Source organism: Mytilus trossulus, chromosome 8 (assembly GCF_036588685.1).
Source record: "Mytilus trossulus isolate FHL-02 chromosome 8, PNRI_Mtr1.1.1.hap1, whole genome shotgun sequence".
NCBI classification, from domain to species: domain Eukaryota; kingdom Metazoa; phylum Mollusca; class Bivalvia; order Mytilida; family Mytilidae; genus Mytilus; species Mytilus trossulus.
This window is the reverse complement of record NC_086380.1, coordinates 72,737,884-72,760,502: the sequence shown is the minus strand read 5'-3', so window position 1 is coordinate 72,760,502 and position 22,619 is coordinate 72,737,884.

Genomic DNA, 22,619 nt, shown 5'->3' with positions numbered 1-22,619 from the left:
GCAAAGCAAATATTAAAATCTAAAGCTAAGCGAAGCAAGAATACAAATACACTTAGCTTACCTCACATTTCGTGCAAGCTGTATAGTAGGACACCCAATTACAGAGAACTACGACACAACAGTAGAGACATACGTCTCTGCTTAAATATAGATTCAAAATCAAACGTTTTACCCTTGTTTTACTTTCAATGCTGACATTCTTTGCTTTTTAATAACTTAACAAGCCTAATTCATCATGCATAATAGCTATCAAAGGTACCAGGATTATAATTTAGTACGCCAGACGCGCTTTTCGTCTACATATATTTAAAAATTAAAAAAAGAAGCTCAATCTCTTTCTTCTTCACAAATGTTTAATTTCTTCATCTACCAATATACTAATATAAACTTCACAATCTCTTTCTTCCTCACAAATGTTTCATTTCTTCGTCTATCTATATAATAAAACATTTTAATTAGACATACTCAGTATCTGCTCGTAAATTAAAAAAAATAATATTACATACAAATTTCTCTATATCTAATATCTAATATTTAATAAAAAAAAATGTTTTCTTGTCGCTAAATAGTCTTTTTGTCGCTTGTTGTCGCTAAAATAGTTCTTGTTGTCGCTTCTTGTCGCTTGTTGACGCTTGTTGTCGCTAATTAGTGAGACCCCTCACGGTGACCCTCAAATCAAGAGATCTTTGATCTGAGAGTCAGTTGGAATGTTGGTGAATTGGTGATTTCCTTTTTCAGAACCTCAATGTAAAATTTACGTCAAACAATAATAATATTATTAGCAGCTTTATCGGCCGGGACAAAAACAAATTCCTTGGCTAGTTCTTTTAGTTTATGTTTGATACGAGAAATAGGTTTATTGTGGTTATTGTTAATAGTTAAATGTTCTTTAAAATGTTGAATACGTATATCAACTATATTCATAACTGAATCAAAAATAGAGTCCAAAGATTTTTTGTCAGCTTTTTCCCGTTTTATCCATTTCATACAGTAAGTATGGAGTGAGTCGTGGATGATATTACGACACTCATTCCAATTAATAATTGACGGGGGACGATATTTAGGTCCTTTACTGAGGAATGATTTTAACTCTCGGTCTTGAACGATGTTAAGATCTCCTGTTATAACATGGGAAATGGGTCCATAAATATATTCGGAATTACTGCAATTACACGAAATAGGTGTATTTTCACTGATATTAACATCTTTACACAATTGACTATAATTAAACACAAATTTCCGGGTAGATTTCTTGTAAATATAACAAATAAGAGGTAGCTCAGTATTGTCAAAATATCCAGTAATTTGTTCTTTAACAGAATGGTCGTTAATTATACCGGCAATATTTACAAAATCAAAGCCTTTATTGACATACTTAATTTTGATAAAATGTTTTTTATGATCTTCAGGGCGATCAATTTTGGGAAATAATTTAGAATAACAATATGCCATAATAATTTGAACAATTTCTTACTTAGGACTGATATATGAAATTGTGTTGCAATCCTCCAAAATTTTATTTAACTTATTAACTGGTAACGAACAGAGTTTTGTTAACAGATAATGTCTGCCGTTGTTTTTTGAATTGTTTTTTGAAATAGAAATTAGGTCCGAAATATTGGTATAATAACTAAAACAAATAAAATTGGTATAATAACTAAAACAAATAAAAAGATAAAAGCTTAAGACCAAATGCAATGAATAGGATTTTCATTACAATTTTTTTAATCAGAACTTTTTTAGCAAGTGTCCAAATCATTACTGATGACATAAGTTTCACAAAATAATAATGGTAATAATTTACACATGGCAGCGCTAACAAGATTGGACGGACAAACACCCGGTAATTTCAAGTCCCCTGCAACGCGTGAAAACAAGTGATAAAAAAACTATGAAGAGGCTCAAATTCCAGGAAAGAGGGGTCACTTCTGTTTCTACATTTAGACGTTCCATATACATAAGTGCAGCGCTGTAATGTGTCCATTTTTTGAGATTTTAAATATAAGATTTGATATGACTTTGACATCAAATATTTCCTATTCTATATTGGTGGGTATTTTGAATTTAAACAAAAATCTAGCCAGTGTCAGAATGTAAGGGTGACATATATCTCTGCATAAAATGGTCCCAAAAACAACGTGTTGGTTTAATATTTTAAGTTTTTAAACTTTTTTGTAACTGAGCTGAACGTTTATAAAGAGTTACTAGTCTGCTCATAAAACTTACCAGATGCTAATAATTGCCCGTCATATAATCCCACTATTTATACCAATATGTGGACAAGTCTGGTCCACAAAGTTGTTTTAACAGGACAGGACCTTGCTGTGTACCAATAAAGGGTTATCGATTGTATTCATTGAATTTATGGTTTAAGTCAATAATTGAAGAGTATTGATAGAGGTTCAGTAAGTCTTTTATCCCATCGATGACATATCAGGAAAATCAAGTTGCATCTCGGGTGAAATATCTCGCAGTACATTTAGTTCTAACTCAAATATGAAATCCAATCTCAATCCGAATGTATAGCTCGATTCAGAGTAAGAAAAGTGGTCTTTTCAAGCACAGAACAACAAAATTATAGCTATCCTTTTTTAAAACTACAAGTAGTTCTCAGGTTCAAAATGAGTAAATTATGAAGGAAAAAAACATTTCAAATAAAAAAAACAAGGATCTAAATCCCTGAAAAGTTAACCTAAGTTATCCTATTCTGTCTTAAATATGCTTACACGCAAATGGTATTCTGCCTTTGAATTCAAGTCCTTATTTAAGACACGTACAACATGTGACCAAATAATAACCCGAACTTTAATATACTTAGATCAATCTATTAATAACTTTATACTGAACTGAACTCTTATATTGAGGAGGGAAACGAATTTAAAATGATAATGCGAAGTTTTGTACGTCACTTAAATGTATTAATAACACCTTCTGGATTTAATATATTAATGATAGTCAATCTTCCTGAAAAAGCAATTGAACAATAAATGACCCAAATTAATTGACCCAAAAACTTAACAATATTATTTTCATCCCAATAGCAACCATCATGATCTATGTGCTCTTACAGTTTGCTCTGAAAATAATCATACATTATGATAAAAATGAATTATCCATCATTTGTAAGGGAGAATAATAAGTTCAAGTCTGAGTTAAAAACTGAGTTTAATCAAATTGTTTGTTTTAACAATCCTTATGGAGTGTTTGATAAAACTATAGAGTGATCACATCTAATAATCAATTTTATACTGCACTCGTTCTCTTTGAGTAGTCAAAATGCGTTGACTATATTTCTATGTCATGTACAATCACTGACCCGATATCACTTTTCCTCATGAATATTTAAATAGAAGTTGCCGAAATCATATTTAAATATTCATACGACCTCTTCAACCTGTTCTAGTTTCGATGCGTGGAACTACTCAAACTTGTTTCTTTTACAATTAGTGGAAACACATATTTTATTTGTTAATATTTTTCGTTTTGCAACCTTTAAATCATTATGTTTTATGCTTATTGTTGACATTTTAGTCAATACGCAAACGATTTCGTTCACCATCGATTGTAGGTTTCAACAGCTGATGTACATTTTTTTGTGCTGTTCATATCTCCGCCAGCATGATATGGGGCATTTTTTTAAGAAGATTTTCCCAAATATTCAAATCAATTAAATTACATCAACGCTTTAAACAACATTTGAAAATGTTTTTTTAGATTGCAATTTAAAGACATTAATAGTGCATTCGGCTCGAAACGGGGAACTAGCTCCACACAGCCTCGCATTTTCCCGTTTCTAAGCCTCATCATTATATCGTTGATATGTCAAGTCAGCGCACTATAATTGTCTATTAAAGATTGAAGACATCAAAGAATGTAATAAATCTGCTATGTTTACAATATCGTCTGAAATAAGTCGTAGTAGAAGGTCAAAACTAGGCACAAATAGACTTGATTAATGATGTTGCGACATACAGTATACTCCTTTGTAAGTATATGAACAGACTCTCCCCCTTTTGTTAAAATAAAATTATTGTTTGTTATATATATTGAGATAATCATAATTATATTAATATCTGTATCTGTAACTTGATTACAACACTTAATATGTGACCTTTGACTAGAAAAATAAAGGATAAGTATTAATGTAAGTTTATCTAATTTTAGAACATAATTTTAAATTGAAGTTATTAATAAAAGCCATTTCAGGGACAGACATGAACTTCCGGTACAACAGTGGGCGTATGCAAGATACTTGATACTGAATGAGTTTGAATCAGGTAGGATGTTTACATGCACAATTATAGAAATGTCTGATAATAAAATGTTTGTGTTGACACATTACCCTTTTATGTGTATCTAGAAACACAAAATTTTATTTAAACAACAACTAAGCAAGCCTGTACATATCAAATCGAAAGTTAATTTGAATGAAATATTATAACACGTTGAAACAATAAGTAATATTTGATAATATGTATATGTATAAGAACAAATTAATGTGGTAACGGCAATCCAGTCGGAAGTTAAACATTATTCAATGTTGTTTGCAAGTTCATTTCTTCTTTCTAGCTGAACCAATTTTAGGCAAAACGACTGATTTATTGTCCAGAAAAAAGAAAACCAGTTTTATATTTTGTCTTTTTGATTCCTCAATACTTTGAAAGATAAAATCCACCTGGTTAACTTCTATATAAAGGCACTAAACAACTAAACCAAAATTAAATATAACACAAAATCGTAGACGTCTGTTTTCGGTTGATTTTGAAAATATTAGGTGTACATTTAAGTTACTTTTTCATTTCAAAAACATCTTGCTAATCACGTGATCGTAAAGTCGGTCGTAATGTCAGTCGAAACCTATATTTATCGATGATTCGGAGTTTGAACCTAGCACCCTATATACCGCTTAATGTTCATAGTTGAACATAAAAGTCTATGTTCATCAAAACCAACCCAATGAAAACAAACGTAGAAAATAACGACAATAAGATAAAAAGAAAAATTAATTATACATATTAGATATAAATGAAAGATGTCCGCTCCCAACGAACCAGTTATATACATTTGACTTGTTTGCAACTATATTGATAAGAGTTATCAACAAAGGGCTTCAAAATTATAAATTATTAGTAATTGTACATCTGCAATCGTAGTAAAGTCAATAATATGGGTGTCATGTCGAGTGATAAACTGATATCGCTTACTATCAACTCGAGTTATCTAATCTAAATATAAAAATAAATAAGCCTTTGGCAAGCAATTTTTCAAATAAATATAGCAATATTAAATTCACACGAGTACTTAAAACTATTTAAAAAATGGCAAACATGCTCTTTGTATTCAATAGAGCAAGTCCGCCAATTCACTAGTCGATCTAGTCTTTTGCACTGACCAGTATGACGTCATATGTCTTGTTTCGGAGTCAAACTTTAAAAGAGAAATTTGTTAGAACTCTTAAGAAAGTAAATAAAATTGAAAAAAATCAATCAGACATTTCGGCAAAAAGTATGAATGTTTTTTTTTTATAACGATTATAACGACAGACATCACATATCTCCACTGAAATGAAGAAATTTACTTTTGAAGTAGATGTAAGCAATGACATAACGAATAGTCAATAGAAATGTCTTAATTGCATTTCGTGCTGACTAATATTAATGCAATCCTCTAACTCACCAAAAATTCCCATTTCACATTCCACTCAAAAATAAACCTTACGTAAGGGAACTCAAGTTGCACCTTTTTTAACAGTTTTTTAACCAACATGTGTTTATGCTTCAGATTCAAATTTTCATTATGTGTATATTTTGTAGATGCATCATTATTTTCTTTATGGTTTCACTAATTTAATTTTGAATACGTATGGAATCATAGAAAATTGGTCTGAACTGATCTCCGAATCATCAATGATTCTGTAATGAGGAATACCCAAATTGCATCCATGCTTAGATATGCATCGTCAAAAGTGGAATAACAGAGCTTTGGTTTAATTTCTTGAAATAGTTTGAACAATATGATATAAGCCCATGCTTGCTCTTTATTTTTTTAAGAAATGGATACTTGTAACATATTGCATTTGCTCATTAAAAAAGATGATGTTTTGATGACGTCGCATGTGTCTATTCTGTGTTGGTCTTAGCATTATGTATTCGGGTTTAGTTTTCTGTAATTAGTTAATACTTTAGTTTCATTGTGTATATCTCTTCTATATTCATTTGATAAAATTTACTGTTTGCGATAGCATTAATTGTTCTAAATAATAATGATGTTCTTATTCCAAGCATAAACACATAGACGTAATTGACACAACCTTTTTCAACTTTTGATCTTCAGTGCTGTTCAACTTTGTACTTCTTTTCACTTTCGATCTTTTATATCTTGGCGTCACTGGTGAGACTTGTGTGGACGAGGCGCGTTTTTGGCGTATTGAATTTTAAACATGCTTTTTGTTATCAATTAATCATGTGTTTCGTTGTCTAATATGTTCTCCTATTTATTTGTATTGTAGTCCTGTAATATAATGTGGTCATTTCAATGTTATATTTAACATTGCCATTAAAGTGCGAGATTAGGCATGCCACAAAACAAGGTTCAACCCACCATTTTTTCCTTTAAAAATGTCCTGTTCCAAGTCAGAAAGATGGCCATTGTTATATTATTGTTCGTTTCTGTGTGTTTTACATTTTAACGTTGCATCGTTTGTTTTCTCTTATTTTTGAGTGTAAATTCACTTTGCAATAAGACGTGTCACGGTACTTGTCTCTCCCAAATTCATGTATTTGTTTTTTATGTTATGTTTGTTATTCTCGTGGGATTTTGTCTGATGCTTGGTTCCTTTCTGTGTGTGTTATATTTCAGTGTTGTGTCGTTGTTCTCCTCTTATAGTTAATGCGTTTCCCTTGGTTTTAGTTTGTTACCCCTATTTTTGTTCATGGATTTATGAGTTTTCAACAGCGGTATACTACTGGTGCCTTTATTTAGAAAATCTGAAACTAATGACAAATTTAAAGCAAATATGACAAAAAACATCCTAAGAGTATCTATTTTCAAAATATTATCCGATGACCCCGCCTAATTCTCAAGATTGCCGCCATGTCTAAAAATAGAACATTGTTGTAAAATATAGATTTTTGCTTATATCTCTGAAACTAACGCATTTAGAACCTGGGATAAAAAAAATTAATGACTGGCAAGCTTTATCTTCCCGAAATTTTGCAGTTACAGTAGATAAGGCGTTTCAGGGTTACAACGAAATCTCTACAGCACATGGAACATGTATTGACAACACTAGATGTTTAAATGGACCCCGCGAATAGTCTGACTTTGGTCCACGAAGGTAGCAAATTGTCAACGTGACGACATCGCTGACGGCTTTTGGTACACTTTTTTTGTTGGTTAACAGATATTTTTTTACGCCGGACAGCCATTTAAGCATTCCCAAGGAAAGGTTGCCATGCTCTTTGTTAATTTCAATGAAATTGATATAGCCCCAAAGGTTTTACATGAACATCATTGGATACTCGTGTCAATTTGAAAGCCACGCGGAATCAATATCAGAGATGTTTAAGACAAATGCATCGATCCCACTGGGCGCTTGTTGCTTTTTATCTCCTTGGACATGGCCTATCAATACAATATCCCTTTTGAGGAATTTGTGGATTATGTGGTCTACTGTAGATAGTAAATATACAGTCTACAAGCAATTGCATCTGCTAAACTTTACATGTCGAAAGTAAAAGCAAGAAAAAAGTCATACTTGTGTTACATGTAGATAACGTTCGAACTCGAATTACGTCCGTCCAAACAACCCTGAACTTAACATCTGTTCCAAAAATCTATCAAGCGGAAAAGTATTCGACATAAGGTAAAAATCGTCTTTAAGGTGGTATGGGAGTATAGATAAAAAAAATCGTGAGGTTCCGCAGAACCCGGTGTCTCGCCTACTTCCGCGGTTAATCGCAGGCTCAACATAAAATGAGAAAAAAAAATACATAACAAAACTAAAAACCATAGGCGAAAATTCTCTTTAAGGTGATATGGGAGTATAGATTAAAAATTCGTAAGGGTTTCTGGGGAACCCAGTGACTCGCCTACGTCTGCACTTAATCGCAGGCTCAACAAAAATGAGAAAAAAATCAATAAAAATGGTCCGAGACCACAATTATTTCGTAGTGCATTTCTTTTAGAACATAAATAAAAAATTATAAAAATCCCACCTGCGCTTTCTCAACGTAGTTTTACAGTTTGTTGTACTATTTTTAGGACAAATTATATCAAAAGTATAGAAAACTTCATCGACTCTAACTGAAAATATGGACAATTTTATGTTTAGGGCGTTTTGAAATCTTTTGACAGCTTCCGAAGTGCAACTTTTTAACCTTTTTTTGCTGGACCAAATCACAACTTTCCTTAAAGATTGGGGACCAAAATTTGTTTTACAGTGTAATTTCGCCCCCTTCTTGCAATCGGAGGCATTAAACATGGGGAAATAAATTTCGAAGAGGTCTAAAAATTAATGGCAAGTAAAACACTGTCAACACTAGGGACCATATTCGTGGTATCGTACCTTATAGGATAGAAAGAGTTGACAAATCTTGAAAAAAAACTTGGTATGACCAAAGCTTTATAAATCATAACACTGCTTACAAAGTTTCATAACAATAGGATATATATTATAGACTTTTTTTTATCTTTATATATTATAGACAGTATGTTAAATTCTATACTTATCTTTGCGTGTTAAATTTTGACGTTGAAATTGAAAAAAAATCAATTATCAACATTTGGGGCCTTAAAAATTAAAATATTGCAAAAATATACTTTTTAAATGCCTTAATATATCATTTATTATGTATTTAAGGCAATAGAGTACTCATTTGATTTATCAGACATAGCATAATTATTCAAAAGTCAAATTCATATGAGCCTAAGCCTAAATAGTTATCAAAGGTACCAAGATTATATTTTAGTACGCTAGACGCGCGTTTCGTCTACATAAGACTCATCAGTGACGCTCAAATCAAAATATTTATAAAGCCAAACAAGTACAAAGTTGAAGAGCATTGAGGATCCAAAATTCCAAACAGTTCTGCCAAATACGGCTAAGGTAATCTATACCTGGGATAAGAAAATCCTTAGTTTTTCGAAATTCAAAGTTTTGAAAACAGGAAATTAATAAAAATGACCACATTATTGATATTCATGTCAACACAGAAGTGTTGACTACTGGGCTGGTAATACCCTCGGGGACGAAACGTCCACCAGCAGTGGCATCGACCCAGTAGTGTAAATAGCTATCAAAGGTACCAGGATTATAATTTAGTACGCCATACGCGCGTTTCTTCTACATAAGCCACGGTCACACCTTATCTGATAGCTCGAACGGACGCCTAACGGATAACTTTTTTTTTCAACCCGTTCATGTCCGTTAGACGCCCGTTCTTACCCGTTAGACGTCCGTCCATATCCGTTGCATGTACGTTAAGCGTACATTTTATCCATCGACGTCCGTTCTGTCCGGTGGAAAATTTTGAGCATGTTCAAAACTTTGAACGGACGTCCAACGGATAAAATGTCCGTTGAACGTCCGTTTTGCGTCCGTTTTGTACGGTAGTACGTGTCCGTTATACAACCGTTGGAGGTCTGGAAGATAATTTCAACCAACGGACTTCTACCGGACGTTAAACGGATAAAACGGATGTTGAACGGATGAGAAACGGACTTCTACCGGACGTATAACAAATAAAACGGATGATAAACGGATCTGAAACGGATAAATGCCAATTGAAAATTTTGCTTCAGAAATGCCAATTATTGGTATGTCAGAATTCTTAAGGTTCGTGAATTCTAATGATTCATAATCGATCTTAGAGTATAGGCACGTCTTCACAATCAAGCAGGTCTTATTCAGGTCAGACACTGCCCTTTGGCGGAATTTTGAAGAACAAACCAAAACCAGTTACACAGAAACATTTTGAATATTTATGCGATTTACATGACCGTATAATTATTGTCGCCTTTGATTTTTCCGTATATCTTGTTCATCCGTGTTATCCGGTACGCTTCCGTTAGGTGTCCGTTTTATGCGTTACTCGTCCGTTGGATGTACGTTCGACATCCGTTCTGTCCGGTATGTGTCCGTTTCTCGTACGTTGCATTTCCGGTGTGTGTCCGTTATGCATCCGTTACACGTCCGTTTTATTCGGTCAGTACATCAACGGACTCCAAACGGATAACAATTTTGTCAACGGACAACTTTTATTTTCATCCGTTAGGCGTCAGTTCGTGCTATCCGGTAAGGTGTGACGGAGGCTTAAGACTCATCAGTGACGCTCAAATTAAAATATTTATAAAGCAAAACAAGTACAAAAATCCAAAATTCCGAAAAGTTCTGCCAAATACGTAGAGGTTGAGGTTTTTCAATGATTGGGGGCCTTACATGAAGATGTAATATTTTTCAGCAATTTTAATTTTGTGAAGCTTTTTGGTTATAAATAATCCTTACATATGTATTGAATGTACTTTGAATGGAAAGAAAAGTTACAAATAACATATCATATTAGTTTAAAATGGTCTTAAGCCAAGTAAAACTGGAAAAAATTATGGTCAATTTAGGCCGTGCCACATATTTACATTGAAAAATGCATATTGAGCCTGTAAGAATATATACCTTTGATACTATCTATTAATTATAAGAAGCTTCTGTCCAAGTTTGGTAAAAAAACCAGGATAGTTTTCTGTGTCTATTATGTTCTCCTATTTATTTGTATTGTATTTTCTGTGTCTATTATGTTCTCCTATTTATTTGTATTGTAGTCCTGTAATATTATGTTGTAATTTCAATGTTATATTTAACTTTGCCATCAAAGTGCGAGGTTTGACATGCCTTAAAACCAGGTTCAACCCACCACTTTTATTCCCCTTTAAAAGTGTCCTGTACCAAGTCAGGAAGATGGTCATTGTTATAATATTGTTCGTTTATCTTTGTGTTGCATTTTAACGTTGAGTCGTTTGTGTTTTCTCTTATTTTTGAAATATTGAGATAAGACGTGGCACGGTACTTGTCTATCCCAAATTCATGTATTTGGTTTTCATGTTGCATTTGTTATTCTCGTGGTGTTTTGTCTGATGATTGGTCTGTTTCTGTGTGTGTTGCGTTTCGGTGTTGTGTCGTTGTTCTCCTCTTATATTTAATGCGTTTCGCTCGGTTTTGGTTTGATACCCCGATTTTGTTTTTTGTCCATGGATTTATGAGTTTTGAACAGCGGTATACTACTGTTGTTTTTATTTATGACTGTAATAAATGTTTTAAAAGCTTTCACTGCAATGTTAACTGGAAGAAAAACTAAGTCCATTTATTAGTTAAAAAAAGATACATAGGTACAAAATTTTAACAAAATTTCTTTCTAGATACTAGCTTTTGATCATAAACAAGCTTCTGTCCAAGTTTGGTACAAACTCAAAATAGTATAAGAAAGTTTTTAAAATTTCTAACACTTTAACAACAGAGTAAATGTGATGTTTCATGGCAGAAAGTCCACAAAGGGCCAAGTGAGCTTTTCTCATCACTTGGCGTCCGGCGTCCGTCGTCGTCCGTCGTCGTCGTTGTCGTCCGTCGTTAACTTTTACAAAAATCTTCTCCTCTGAAAATACTGGGCCAAACTTAACCAAACTTGGCCACAAACATCATTGGGAAATCTAGTTTAAAAAATGTGTCCGATGACCCGGCCAATCAACAAAGATGGCCGCCACGGCTAAAAATAGAACATCGGGGTAAAATGCAGTTTTTGGCTTATAACTAAAAAACCAAAGCATTTAGAGCAAATCTGACCGGGGTAAAATTGTTTATCAGGTCAAGATATTTCTGCCCTGAAATTTTCAGATGAATTGGACAACCCGTTATTGGGTTGCTGCCCCTTAATTGGTAATTTTAAGGAAATCTAGCTGTTTTTGGTTATTATCTTGAATATTATTGTAGATAGAGATAAACTGTTTACAGCAATAATTTTCAGCAAATTAAGATTTACAAACAAGTCAACACATGACCGAAATGATCAATTGACCCCTAAGGAGTTATTGTCCTTTATAGTCAATTTTAAACAATTTTCATAAAATTTGTAAATTTTTACTAACATTTTCCACTGAAACTACTGGGCCAAGTTCATTATAAATAGAGATAATTGTAAGCAGCAATATGTTCAGTAAAGTAAGATGTACAAACACATCACAATCACCAAAACACAATTTTGTCATGAATCCATCTGCTGCCGTTGTTAAAAATTCACATAGACATAGGTGAGCGACGTAGGCTCTTTAGAGCCTCTTGTTATTTTTAGCCATGGCGTTGTCACTTTATTTTCAATCTATGAGTTTGACCTTCCCGAGGGTATCTTTTGTTCCTCTGTTGTAGAACAGATCTTGCTTATCAACATAAAGTTTTCCTGTATCTATTTTAATTTTCAAGATAGCTGGCAAAAAGTTTGTCATTTTAGGTCAATTAATCCTATAACAAATTGTAAATAAGTGCATGGGACACATATAATGCTCCTACTTGCATATAACTTTAAAAAGGGACGTAACTTGATAACGACAAAATTGACACTACCCAATTTTGTACTTGATCTAACTTCAGTTGTAATAAGCATTGTGTTCATCAAATCTGCTTGAGGCCGTAAGTTTTTCTCTTTTGAATTGTTTTACATTGTCTTTTCGGGGCTGACTATACGGTATTTGCTTTGCTCATTGTTGAAGGCCGGACAATGACCTATATTTGTTAATTTCTGTGTCATTTAGTCTCATGGGGAGATTTGTCTTTTGACAATTATACCTGATCTTCTTTTTTATATTAAATTAGAAAAGACAAACGATAAAGTCAGTATTTTCCCCATTTATATAGGGCATATCAGGAAAAAAGAGGCTACCAAAATCCATAATTGACCTGTGTTTTGTGGTATACTCACATATAAAGGATTAATACCATTTTTAAGGCAAATTACAGTTAAAAAGAACGGATATAAAAACTTCAGCAGTTTTTCCATTTCCAACAGGGCATAACTCTAGAACAGTAAAAATGACGCAATCCAAAACTCAAGCTTGATCTGGGTTATGCGGTAATAAGCATCATGTTTAAGTTTCATAACTTTGGGTGTGGGTCAACTATAGTTAGAGAATGGGAAACCAATGTTTGGTCATCTGATAGTTTTGATAATTGGTAGAGCTCAACATCATGCTGTTGGCAGATTTTCTCTCTTTTTAATGGTTTCAAAATAATAGACAAACCTACCCCGTATGTTCTATTTCAGTCATTTTGACCATCGTGGTTGGTAGGCGAGGTAATCTGATTTTTTTTTTAAAATAAGATACCCTGTGATGATTTTTTGAAGTTCAAAATGAAACCTTCATAAATATACAAATTTTTATACCGGACATAAAGCAAAATCAGCGGACAAAAAGCAAAACGGACCAAGGGCAACGGACAAAAAGCAAAATTATCGGACAAAAGGCAAAACGGAAAAAAAGCAACGGAAAAAAGCAAAAGTGTCGGACAAAAAGCAAAATTATCGGACAAAAGGAAAAGCGGACCAAAAGCAAATTGCGGACAAAAAGCATCGTATCAGACGTTAACTGACGTATGGATGTTTGACAAAAAAAGTTAATTGTCAAACTATTTATAAAAAAATCATACTGTGTACCGATATCAATATCCGTATGACTGTAAGGTTAATAACCTTTTCAATATTTCAGTTAAAAGGACAATTATATACAGATCATATGTATATAAATGTGCTCCACCATCTCCACAATCGTATCAATAAGAAGGTGATAACACTGTGTTTGTTACATCTTTTATATCAAAAGGTTAACGAAAGGTAACACAAACTTCTATACAATTTACCGAACAGATATCCGGAAATGCTTCTCATACAGTTGAAAACTTATGAAGAATTGTTTTGTTTCCAAGTATTAAAGTTTCCCTCAAGCTTAAGAAAGATGAACTTCCATGCCGTTATTTCTCTTAACAGATAAGTATGCATAAAACTAATTTTAGAGCCCCTGCTCGACGATTCGAGATCAATGTTATTTAGAAAATGATTTGTCTTACTGTCGGTTAACATGAGCTGCAATAAATATTCATTAGATCTTTTAAAAAAAAAAAAGAAACTAAGTTGTTGTAAAAACATTCACAGTTAGAGAGACGATTAGTATGCTTGTATTCAAACTAAAATTGATATACAATTTGAATAAGAAGATGCGGTAGGGGTGCCAATGAGACAACTCTTAATACAAGTCATAATGTTTGAACGGTTTTCAATTATAGATCAAATTCGGCGTTAAACCCGGAGCCTTGGTTTACACGAAACAGCACATTATTAAAGTATACAAGTGTTAGTCATTTCAAATAGGAAAAACAGCGACAGCGGTCTAATCTATTCAAAAACGAGAAATGAGAACCACTTATTAAACACATAAACAAACGAAAACAACTGAACAAGAGGCTTTATAACTTATGTTATTTCATATTGTTTCTGGTCATTATGTATTATTAATACCTATATAACTTATCAATTCTTAGTGACACAATTTGAAATTAAAAAAAAAGTGCTAAAATATTAAACAGGAGATGGACTATATGTGCCAACTAACCATCAGACACCAAATTAGACCACTATACTCACTGTTAATAATATGACAAAAAATGTGAGAAAAAAATATGTGTTAGGATTGAAAAAATAATGAAAGTATAAGTATAATGTGTAATTTGATCTTGACTCCTGAGTCAAATTGTATAAAAACTGAATTTGTATTAAACACAACAAATTCGAAGAAAAATCTGTTTGTCCTAGAATTTCAACGAAAACTGAAATATAGGTATAATACCTATTCCAATTTGATCCCGGTATCGCAACACGAATTGATGGGAAGTAATAAATTATATGCAATTCACAATCTATTCCAGATGGTAATTTTGCGAAATAAAAAACACTGAGCTTTTTTTTCTTCAAGAGAAACACATATTGAGAAGCGTCTCATTATCCATAATTTGTCAGAATGAATACCATTTAACATTAATGACCATTCATATAAACCCTCAGAAAAAGCTTTAAATACAGACAAGAGCATTCTTACCGATAAATGAAAAGCTGAACTTTGCTTTTATTATTACAGAATGACATGACAATACAAATATAGTTGTCAAAGTTGTATAAAACAAAGAATGATGAAGAAATGGAAGATAAGATAATCACGCTGTGACATATATCACTACTAACAACATGGAAGAAAAATCTTCAACATCAGGAAGTAGAAAGCGTTCAATACCAAAGGAATTACAAGATAAAATGGACGAGACAGCTGCAAAACTACCGCGAGTAACAGGTATCTGTATTCAATATTCATAAACTGGAATTATCACGATATTGGAGTTTTCTTACGAATGGAAAACTTATTGGTCGTACAATGGTATGACGTACTCTTCGTCATCGTCGTCGTCCGAACGACAATGTTTTCACAGACAACTTATGATTATAAATCTCATTCGTGGGGGTGGGAGGTGGGGGGTGGGGGGGGGGGGGTGGGGTGATAGAACGTGCTGCTAGAATAAGTCTTATTGTCCAGCTTTAAAACATGTTAATAGGTGGAAACATTTTGCATATGTATATGTTAAAGTAAATAATGTTCCATTAATAGTACTTGTTATTTGAAATGTCTGTAATTTTTGGATAGCTAAAATATCACCGTAGGTAAACGTTACATAAGTAAACTCAGATCTGAGCTCAAAGCAAAGGTGATATTTTCTCGATTATCATTCCTAGTGTTCCCGGTTGTCTTTATATGCCTCTTTTCACACTTTGGTATTCAACTGTTCCAACACATCACACGACACCAACCTACACGGACATGTCTATATGATTGTCTACCTACGCAATTTATCAAAAGTTATACATTTTCTAAATCTAAATTATGATTAGGACACTACACCTACAACAACCCATATTAAATAAGTATTGACGTGGGTCATCCTAGGTATTAGTGTTTGAATTTCTATGGAATTGTACCATGAGGTTAAAAACTTTAAAAGTAAGGTAATGATTGTTTTGCAGAGTTATTGAACTTATTCTCCAAATTGTTTGGAAAAAGGGATCAAAAAGGACAAACACAATAAGTTTTCTGGTTTCAGGACAAATACTTGTTTAAAAGTATATGTTTTTTTCTTTGAAATTGTACCACTGGGTTCCACACCTCAAAATAAAGGTTTGGATTTATGTCAAGGTAATAGCCCTTACCTTTTAGGTAAACGTTACATAAGTAAACTCAGATTTTAGGTAAATTGGACCAAGAACAATAGTTTACTAATACTTTGATTACATCGCTTATTCCTTGACCAATTTCAATCGGGTTTACTTCCAAGTCTTTAATATTTGAAATTGTTTAACATGCTCATTGTGTATTTAGTTCTTTTGATTTTGGAACCCGTTTTTATATTATTCCACATTGAGGTCCAAATGGTCCAAAATAAAAATTTGATTGATTTCATGAAAAACTTGAATTATTGTTTTTTGTATATGCTGACCGTGTATTGACACTTCATATTTTGAGGCCCGTTTACATTATGGATCAAAGGGTCAAAAATAAAATTGTTTGATTTTAATCATCGGAATCATCCAACTTAGATAGTTAAAATCGATTAATATTTAACTATCGAGCATTGATTAATCCGATAATTAATGAGTAACTATGTAAGAATATGATTCTCTTATGATTATCAAATAAATTTTCATTTTTAATAATCATCTTGACTCATGCAGTGAACTGATAAATGTCATGATCCTTAAACTCGTTCAATCACCTTCTGAGATCATCGGCAACCGCACGTTTATTAAATATTTTTAAACAATTGGTTCAGAAGGCGTTAAATCACCACATACGTTGAGATAGTTTATTACTGAATTGGGAAGACTGTGAATTATGGTTACTCACATGAGTAGTAAGGAGCAGTTAAACATTACTTAAGTAATTATACCCACGCTTTAAAAAAAGGGGGGGAGTATACTGTTTTACCTCTGTCTGTCCTTCTGTCAGTCCGTCAGTCAGTCCGTCCGTCCCATGAATATTTTACGTCGCATTTTTCTCAGGAACTACAATACAAGGATTTCTGAAATTTGGTTTCAGGGTTTATCTAAGTCAGTTATACCGTGTGATACGTTTTCAGATTGATCACTTGACAACTTCCTGTTTACCGAACACTTGTATGATTTTACACATGATAGCCAAGTTGAAAATTTTCGTCACATTTTTCTCAGGAACTACAATACAAGGATTTCTGAAATTTGGTTTCAGGATTTATATAAGTCAGCTATACCGTGTGATGCGTTTTTAGATTCATCACTCGACAACTTCCTGTTTACCGAACACTTGCATATTTTTACACAATTAATATTATCCACTTGCGGCGGGGGTATCATCAGTGAGCAGTAGCTCGCAGTTTCACTTGTTTAACTTGTAACCACTGGTCACTTTACGAGTGGCTAACGAACCACACTTCAATTTTGTTTTAAAGCAATAGAGAATTAGCCAATAAATAGCATGCACTGAAAAAGCTATCCAATGGCTAAATTTTGCCATAGTTTTAGCAACCCAATTATGTTGTATGAGTGTCAATGAGACAAAACCAAACCACAATTATATGTCAAGTACGGCCGTCAACACGAAGCCTAGGCTCACACCGAACAGCAAGATTTAAAGGGCTCATAATTGACTCGTGTAAAAAGTTAAATTACAAAAATACTGAACTTAGAGTAAAATCAATTCGGAAAGTCCATAATCACATGGCAAATCAAATAACAAAAGGCATCAAAAATGAATAAACAAGAACTGTCATATTCCTGACTTGGTACAGTCATTTTCAAATGTAGAAAATGGTGGATTAAACCTGGTTTTATAGCGCTAACCCTCTTACTTTGATGACAGTCTCATCAAATTCCGTTATATTTACATTGATGCATTAATTAAACAGACACTTTAAATAAAATAGTCAAAATATGGGTACATCAGTCATCATCGTAAAACAATTTTAAAAGGAACAATTTAACAGAACACAAAAACATCTAAATAGAATTCAAACTGGCAAAACAACGTTAAAATCTATATCTAAAAACGAAAACGAGAAACACTAACGAACCACATCAAACATCGTAAGTTTGAATTACTTCCGCCTCTAACTTATGTATTATTTTATTGAACGAGTTGTTTCCTTGTCCCCTTTATACTCCACATCAATGTTTAATCCTTTCATGAGCAACCCGTTCTTCAACATTTATATTTGCATGTGAGTGTCTTCTAAACATGTTAATTTGTGTGCATATATGTGTATGAAATGTATACCACAGACTGAATGAACATAATGGTAAAAGGAGGTACAATTAAACATTAACTGATAATGTATCATATAACTGTTGAAACACTTATAACAATAGACATATGAAAGATTAACCTAATCAAAGTTTGAGTTGATGCGTTCTGCATTTGACTGATGAGAAAAATAATATGTTAATCTTTGTTACAGCAACGCCTGCAGTTTTAGATGATAACCAGAAAAGATACCTAGTTGTTGGAACATGTCTTCATAGCATAATATCACCAGCACTCAGAAAATATGTTCTTCCAATTTTGACTGCACTTTATGACGAACTTATCCTCAAACAGAAGATTGATACGCAAACATATACTGCACGTTTAAAACAATATCAACCAACTAAAGCCTACCTGTATTACGAAGCTGTCAACAACAACAAAGCAGTGTATGGTAAACAATTCGAAAAGTACGACTACACAATCAAGAGTGTTGTTGATTTCTCCAAGCTATTTCTACAGCCACACATGGCACAATATACAGGATTTGACGAAACATGCGACTCCTCCGCTGTGTTGGGATTGATCATCAGCATTGACAAGTTCCCTGTAGCTGTAAAGTCAGATGCTAAAGATGTACGTTTAGTATCTATGTACACTGATCTCTTACCGAAATTAAACCTTTTTTGTCTCCCAAAATACCCCCCCCCCCCCAGTCCCGGTTCCCCTCTCACCAAAAATATTTATTATTTGACTATATTCTTTTTCAGTGATTTAAGGTATTGATATTCCTTGGTAAAACCAATTTTCTCTAATTCTAAACCACTATTTATCTCATATTGTCGAGAGAAGCCTAATTTACAAATATATGTTTAAAACAAGTTGATATTCGGAAATGACATACCATTCAACACTATTCTTTAATACGAGAACAGGAAACTTTCGTTTACAAAGTTAAGTTCAACATAAGTTGGTATGACCAAGTGATTATAAATCACCATTTGTTATGACAAGAGAACTGTATTTACGAAGTTATGTAAATCATAAAAAAAGTTGATATATGACTATCTATATCTATGTGTATTACGACAGAACATTACTTTTCAATATCCATAGAAAATTTCAAAACACACAACAGATCCAATGCATAGTTTGAACCAATCACTGTGAAATTATTCAAAAGTAAAAAAAAAACACAGGTGTTTGAAATGCTGTAATTATGGTAATTTGGGTGTCAAAATATTAAAAAAGGTGTACGTCATGATAAACATTTACTCCCTTTTAATTTTTACATTGTAAAGCTTGTCTAAGGTAAACAAGAACAATGTAGTGACCAGTCACTGAATACAAATGTGATTTCCTGTTATTGGGATTGCAAACGACTACTAATTGAAGATTTTAAATACAAGTTATACATGACGTATAAATGTTTCTATATCAGGTACGAGACAAAGTAAGAAATCAATGGGCTCATTGTGATTTCACTAAGTGGGACGCTGTAAAGTATGCAGATTCATTCCGGCTGATGACGAACCTTGTCAAGAACCTCTCTATGAGTTCAACTGATGAAAGTCAAACCCTACTGGAAATGGAAAAATGGGAAATAAATGGTAATGAACTAATAATTATGGGTTCTTGTTTGAAAAAGAATTAAAGTTTCATCTGGATATATTACATACTTGTAGGAGACAACTTGACACTCTTCGCATAGATATCGTTGTAAATCCATTACCGTATTTGCAAGCAAAATATATTTTTTTTTATTTAAGCATGGGTATGATTATGATGAATGGATGAAAAGAACTTGTAAACCTATTTATATATTTTATAAACAATGGAAAATATATTACTAATATAGAAATACTTTTGCTACCCCTCAATCCAAAACACAAGCACTGACTACATGTACTAACCCTCTTAATATCCTTAGGGATTTTAACTTACCAGCTGTTATATCAGACGCAATGATAAGAACAGTTTTTAATGCAATTTTTATGTAACAATTCTTTTTATTGGCAAACAGTTATCATCAAATCCACAGTTGATCAGACGTAACTAAGAAGGGGCCCGACATTTTGAATTGATGGATGAACAAATGTTCAATTACTACAATAATATCGAAAATAAAATTACACCTACCTCGTTTTAATGTAATTTTATCTGAATTTGAATCATAGAGGTAACATTTTAACCTCCAGTGTGTAAGTTTCTATTTGTTTGACGTGATGTGTAGCCATGACGTCTTTGCGCATACATGATTCTTGAAGAGTTGCGGAATTTGTTTGTATGTTAAATGTTTACATTTGTCAAGCTTTAACGTATCGTTTGTTTTTTGTAATTCATTAGGATCGGAATAACAGTACTGTAGTTGAAGAGCTGCAACCTTCAATTTTGATTTGATGGTCTGAAATATCCGTGTTACTGTCTCAGCTACGCATCGCAGTTAAACTGCATTTGTGACCGTCAAATCGACAATTGACATTTGCAACTCTTCAACTACAGTACTGTTATACCTAAATGATATGATTTATTATACACAAAAAGCAAGTTGATTGGCATTAACTGACCAATTCTGGCAAATCAAACAGTATCATTATAACGGTGCATAATCATATTACATATAAGCATTTACATTCGCTGTAGTAATGTTGGTGGAATAAGTTATGTTGCAGTTAAATTGTTAAAACCAAGGATAACTAAGCTGACCTTGTGATCTAGTAGTACGGCATGTTGTGGATTGATATTTAAATCGAGAACAAAGATGAACAAGCCCTCATCAAGAATAGAATAGATTGGCTCCTGTTGTTGTTTAAGTAACCATTTGGTGCATGACACTGATAAATCTGATAGAAGGATGAACATCAGTGGTTGGATTTAGTTTAACTTCATAAATCTCTCAGTGGTAAAGAAATTCAATGCTGAAATTAACTGCTACGCTATTACCTTTCAGGTCCAAGTTCTTTGAATGATACAAACGAGATTTGCCGACTACTGCATGTTTTAGTTGAAAGTTTAAAACATGTAGTAAAAGAAACAGATAATACTTCTTTGGAGATCAAAGTAAGTTAGAATTTAGTAAATGCATTTGAAGCTAATGAGATTTATTTTACCTTTGGATCTTTTTAAGTGAAATTATGGACTGCCTACATTCAAACAATCAACGCACAAAATCTTTCAACTGTTTATTGTTTCTGACTTTAACAAAACTGGAGAGATCTGAAAAGGTGGATACAAAATAAGACAACAAAAATACTGAACTTGTTCATGTTCTAGGAAAAGTCACTTTCCAATGTATATTGATATGTTACTTTAGTGCATAATGTTTTGTATCTTTCCGATAAAATAATTGACAAGCTTTTTTTTTCGAAAAACGGAACATGTAGTAAACCTGCCTCACATGATCTGTAAGTTGATAACATTTGATTTTTCAGTTTTTATAAACTTTCCCTTTTTTACCACACCTGGCTTAAGGGATGAAGAAAGCTTAACTCTGTATTTTGTCGTCCGTGGTCATCATCGTCTTCCGTCGGCGTTGTCATTCATCGTTGTCAATCAACATTTACATATTTCTTTTTATTAGAAACTACTACTTCAATTGAAAATCAACTTTACTATGACCCTGTCTACTAAACAACATAGCCGACATAACTTAAAATAGACCAAAGGGGTCAAATACTAAGTTTGGCTATTATCTTGAAAACATATTAGAAAGAGTAAATTTGACCGGGGCAAACATATTCAGAATGATGGGATCTATCTACTGTCTGCTAAAACTGCCCTTGAATAAGAAAAAAAAACTCTTATTTCACAAGAGTTGTAATAGATAGAAAGAAACTGTAAATGTAAATTGTGAAACTGATCAGCGAGACAAGATCTTTAGATAAGTTAACCGGATTAAGATCGACACCATATTGTGAGGATTTAAACCATTGATTTGCTTTATTTGCTGATTATCTTGTAACCTAAATAGAGAAGTATACATGTTTAATAACTAAAGAGATCAGCATGACATGATATATAATATCTCTATTCGACTGAAGTCGTTAATCGACTTCTTCCTGAAGTCGTTAATCGACTTTTCCCGAAGTTAATGCACTTTCCTAAATTTTTCATGTTTGCCTTTTAATCGTTAAAACTATAACAGAAACATAGAACGTTAAAAGTATAAATGATCAGCAATAGAAGATTTACAAATAAGCCACCATAGTTGAAATATTCAGTTGTATCTTGATTAGAGTTATCGTCCTTTAACGACTCTGCCAACGAATCAA